A 5,777-nucleotide genomic window follows, 5' to 3' on the forward strand; every position below is an offset into this window, starting at 1 on the left:
CTCACAGCTGGTCTGCTGCAGCCCCCCCCCCCCCCCCCCCCCCCCCCCCCCCATGCAGGGCATGCAGATATCCGTGTGCTGCATTGCTGCATTCCTGTTTCACCATCACAGAACACAGTCAGCACACTGATCCCATCAGAACCTGTTGTGTTTGGACTGCTGCCCTCAGGCTGCAGAACGATGTCAGGAAGGTAGTTTAGTTTGAGTTTCCTCCTCACAGTTGCAGCTGGTTGGTGCTGGCCGGTGCTGGCTGGTGCTGGTTGCAGCTGGCCGGTGCTGGCTGGTGCAGACGTAGTTATTCAGTCTCTTGCTACACAGAACAAAGTTCACCGGATCTGAACACGGGTTTGGCTCCGGGCCGGGTTGGCAGCGGGCCACATGTTCACTGACTGGTTACTGATTCACAACTTTTACCCTCCAGCAATCTTTTTTTTATTTTAATTGTTTGTGTTCTGGGCGGCACCAGTTCACTGTCGCCTTGTTGGACTGACTCTGGGCGTGTTCATGTGTGTTTCTGCAGCTCGAGGCCGACGTGGTGCCCAAGACCACGGAGAACTTCCGGGCCCTCTGCACCGGCGAGAAGGGCTTCGGCTACAAGGCTCCATCTTCCACCGCATCATCCCGGGGTTCATGTGCCAGGTGACGCCGCTGCAGTTCAGTTCAAAGTCCTGTGGCTGAAAGTTCTGGATGTATTTTGCTGATTTCTGTTTTAGATGTTTTGGACCACTTCTAATCACACTGAAGCTGAAGCAGCCAGTTTAGGACCACGAGTTGATTCATGATTTGACCTGAAACTTTAGATTTTCCTGCAGATCGTTTCCTTCGTTTGTCTTTAAAACGTGAGAACAAAGTTGAGCTTTTCAAAACGTCACATTAACAAAATAACTTCATCGTGAAAAACATTCAGTTATTTGAAATCAACTCTGATTAAAATCATCAGATAAATCAGAAGTTTCTTTCTGTCTGCATTCACGTGTCCACTCGTGCTGTTGGATGGAGTTCTGCACTAAACTGAGACCTGAACCCGTCCAGTACCCAAACCTTTCAGACCCGACTCATCTGAACTAAATCTGAGAACCAAACCGGACCCAAGATCCAGGTTTTATTTTTTCAAAGACAAAACTATAAGTTTGTAATGACTGACCTGAACATATCGCTCCGGCTCATCAGAACCAAACGGTCTCTGTCGCCATGACAACATTCAGGAAATGAACTAGAAAGTGTTTTAAAGTACGAACCTGCGAACGTCTCGTGATGTTTATCGACCTAAAGCACCGAGCAGGAAACAGGGCAGCGATGATGGAGCCCAGATCTCACTGGTGGACGTGTGAATGATCGACAGGCTGCAGCAGCTGATCTCAAAACAAACTTCTTAAATTAAAATGTCAGCAGATAAAATCTCGTCCGACTGAAACGTCCTCAGAAACGAGCTCCAGTCGTTATATATCGACCTAAATGATGCAGTGACGTTTATTTTAAAGGAGGTCTGTGAAGTAGTTTTGTGTTAACTTACATTTTACTTGAATAAAAGAGATTTTGATTCATGATTATTTGTTTTAAATAGATTTCAGTCACACACACACCTGCAGGCGACCACAGCAGGTAACACGCAGCAGTTTGTAGATCCACTTTGACTTTTCACAGTTGAACGAGGTTGAAAACCTCCAGAACAGACCTGTGCTGACCCCATCAGCAGGAGACACGTCCGCCGACGATGGTTTGGGTCGGTCTGGTTCGGGTCAGTTTTGTCGAGCTCCAGTATTAAAGTTCGTCTGTGTTTAACTCGCAGGGAGGCGACTTCACAACCACAACGGAACCGGTGGGAAGTCCATCTACGGCAACAAGTTTGCTGACGAGAACTTCACCCTGAAGCACACCTGTGAAGGCATCCTGTCCATGGCCAACGCCGGGCCGAACACTAACGGATCCCAGTTCTTCATCTGCACAGCCAAGACGTCATGGTAAGAACACACGCTGCAGACGTGTCGGCTTAAAGGTCGTCATCTCTTTGATGAATAACAACCAAAGCAGAAGAAGTCGCAGACGACGGCATCAGTGATTGGCTGTTGCTCACGTTTCTGTCTGGCTGATTGGTCGACTGAACCTGCTGCTCTCCTCCAATCACTGAGCACCCAAACAGTTGCTAAACTCTTAAAACCGAATGCAGCGTTGAAGAATCGTATTGATGTTGAATCACTCGAGTGGCTCCACATGAAGGAAAGAGCTGCAGGAGGTCGTGTTGAATCCTGTTGTGTTGAAGTGTTGTGTTGAATCCTGTTGTGTTGAATCCTGTTGTGTTGAAGTGTTGTGGAGGACGTTTGGATTTTTCATCCCCACCAGTTGAGGTCAAATGACATTTGAACGGTTTGTGTGCACTCGATAAGCAGAACGTTGCTGCAGTGCAGATAATAAACTGATCTTTAGTCCAAAAATGACCAAGTGAGTAACGTGTGTCCTGTGCGGAGCTGAGACCGGATCTCATGATCACAAGAACAGATTTAGTTTTAAGGTCATTTTCTGATGAGTTTCAGCTGCAAACATTTTCTGCCCACTTAATTGCTTTATTTTGACTTGGGTCAGCAAGTGGTACCATTGTATTGAGATGGGTCGCGCTCTGAGCCAACATCAGATAAAACACTTGAATCTGCTGGATCCAGAATGTAGTTTGGATCCACATCAGGTTGTACTCCACCTGAATACGTCGGGTTTGGAGCTGATCAGAGTTTTCAGCCTCTGATTCTGTGTTCTGACCCAGCTGCTTTATCGTACATCCATCAGCCTTCACACTTCTGCTGGTTGTCTCTAAACGCCGTCTGTCCCCGCAGGCTCGATGGGAAGCACGTGGTGTTCGGCCGGGTGGTCGAGGGGCTCGAGGTGGTGAAGAAGATGGAGTCCTTCGGCAGCCAGAGCGGCAAAACCTCGCAGAAGATTGCCATCGCCGACTGCGGGCAGCTCTAAACTCAACACTACGCCCTCTCTGCTTGCCCTGTAGCCACACCCCTGTAGGCTCCGCCCCCTCGCCGCCATTCAACATTCCTATTGATGGAGAATTGATCGACCCCCCCCTCGCCACCCCCCCTTTTTTATTCTGTTGACAACATGTTGCTGCATTCGTGACTTTGACCGTTTCTTTTGCATTAACGTCTTTATTTCCACTTTTGTGTCCCAACTTTTTTTTTATGTCAAAAAATGAAGAAAATAAAACAGAACGGTTGCCTTGACGATGGAAACGTGTGATTGTCACATTTTGTTTTAGCATGTAGAAGGTTTAATTATAGAAATGTGATTATTACACCAACAGATCACGTTTCACTAGAAGCTGCACGTTCTCCTCTACAACCATCATTTCACATCGAATGTTTATCAGTGAACGACATCGTCAGTTCAAGTGAGGAAACACTTCTGTCATAAACTTAAACACAGTCCAGCTTTGAGCTCGTTGCTATGACAACAGTCCATAATACATTTTAAACCAGCTTCAAAGAACCAAAAATCTGTCAAGTCAACATTATCTGAATAACTCAGAGAAAAACATCAGCTGATTTTAAACTCATTAAAAGTTCAGGATGAATCTGAACAACACAAACAATCGTGTTCATAAAGAACGTGAAGTTTGTCAATAAAACAAAATGTAACTAAAATATTTCTGCTGAAACTAAACTGATCTGTCTTCTACACAGTCTGATGACCTGAAGGGTCCAGCAGAGGGAGCTCTTCAGCTTCACACTGATCAACAGCTTCACCTGATTCAGAAGAAGAAACAGTTCAAATGTGTTTTAACTTTTTCTTCTTCTGATGATATAAAGTCAGGCTCAGCCATCATCTCCTCCTGATGATATAAAGTCAGGCTCAGCCATCATCTCCTCCTGATGATATAAAGTCAGGCTCAGCCATCATCTCCTCCCGATGATATAAAGTCAGGCTCAGCCATCATCTCCTCCTGATGATATAAAGTCAGGCTCAGCCATCATCTCCTCCTGATGATATAAAGTCAGGCTCAGCCATCATCTCCACCTGATGATATAAAGTCAGGCTCAGCCATCATCTCCTCCTGATGATATAAAGTCAGGCTCAGCCATCATCTCCTCCTGATGATATAAAGTCAGGCTCAGCCATCATCTCCTCCTGATGATATAAAGTCAGGCTCAGCCATCATCTCCTCCTGATGATATAAAGTCAGGCTCAGTCATCATCTCCTCCTGATGATATAAAGTCAGGCTCAGCCATCGTCTCCTCCTGATGATATAAAGTCAGGCTCAGTCATCGTCTCCTCCTGATGATATAAAGTCAGGCTCAGCCATCATCTCCTCCTGATGATATAAAGTCAGGCTCAGCCATCATCTCCTCCTGATGATATAAAGTCAGGCTCAGCCATCATCTCCTCCTGATGATATAAAGTCAGGCTCAGTCATCATCTCCTCCTGATGATATAAAGTCAGGCTCAGTCATCATCTCCTCCTGATGATATAAAGTCAGGCTCAGCCATCATCTCCTCCTGATGATATAAAGTCAGGCTCAGCCATCATCTCCTCCTGATGATATAAAGTCAGGTGAAGTCTCGTAGTCCACAGAACATTTCTGGAGCTTCACAGTAAAACAGAGTTGCAGCGTTCTGCTGAACAGCTGAAGCAGCTGGAGATGATTTAAACATCAGGTGTCTCCGTGCAGCTCGTCTGCTGTGACCCAACATGTTATATTTTTCTGTCTATATTTTTCTATATTAAAACGATGCAATAGTTTTCTACTAACTATTTATCTCTGTATTTTAACGTGGATGGTATAAAAGCAGCTTTGGTTCTCTCTGTGAAACATAACTGCTGACATCTGATGCAGCGTCTCATTATTATTATTAAATGAAATATTCTTAATTTTCTTCAGAGGAAACTCCTCACAGAAACCTTCAGGACCGTCCAGTAAGACTTTTAATGAACTGTCACTGTTTGAAGCACCAGGTGTGACTCTGCAACACAACATATCTTTGATTTCATGTCAAACTGATGTTTTTCACATCCTGCCGATTATTTTAGTTAATTTTGAACTAATATTCTGACGTTATGTTCAAAAATATAAATATGGAAAGTAACTTACTACAGAAATATGTATTTTCTCCATCAGTGAATAAACAAGCTGTTCTCAGAGGAAACACTGTTTGAAGCTAGAAAGGTGGCAGGGTCCGCCACATATAAACAAAGTAAAAAACAAATTGTCAGTTTGTTTATTCGGTCATGAAAACAAAGAGAGTTTGGTTATTTAGTTTGTTTAAAATCAGCCAATGAGGCTCTTTCTCTGCTCATTAACATTTCTTCAATAAAACTCCATGTGCTCCTTTAACCTAGCATAATGCTAATGCTAACTATAACATTAAAGTTGCAATTAAGGGTGCACTATAGAAGAATTGGTACTGTAGCTACCGTCAGTTAGCTCAGTTAGCCACGCAGTTAGCGGTCCTATCAGCTGATTCTGACCGTCCTGGGAGCAGATAACTGATGTTTTTACACATTAATTTTTGGGATGATTTAATATCCTCACATAACGTTCTTTAAAAGTTCAAAAACGTAAGAAGAATCTTTTAATCCTGATTCAACCATGTAAAGCACTGAAACATGGTGTATGGAAAAGTTCCTAATTATTATTACTATTATTATTCAGTATATTTGACCGTAATAAGGCAGAAAGAGGAAACAGCAGTCAGTAAGTCATATGCACTCTTTATTATTATAATACAACCTACATTCATACTGTTTATTGACTAAAATAACATTAATGGAGAAATATTT

The 5,777-nt window shown here is 43.7% G+C and overlaps 1 pseudogene; it reads left to right on the forward strand.

Annotated features, from left to right (window-relative positions):
• LOC140995770 (peptidyl-prolyl cis-trans isomerase-like) overlaps nucleotides 1-3,230 on the forward strand; it is a 23,818-nt pseudogene extending 20,588 nt beyond the window's left edge.
• The last annotated feature ends 2,547 nt before the right edge of the window (nucleotides 3,231-5,777 follow it).

The sequence above is a fragment of the Pagrus major genome, chromosome 5 (genome assembly GCF_040436345.1).
Source record: "Pagrus major chromosome 5, Pma_NU_1.0".
In the NCBI taxonomy this organism is placed as follows: Eukaryota; Metazoa; Chordata; class Actinopteri; order Spariformes; family Sparidae; genus Pagrus; species Pagrus major.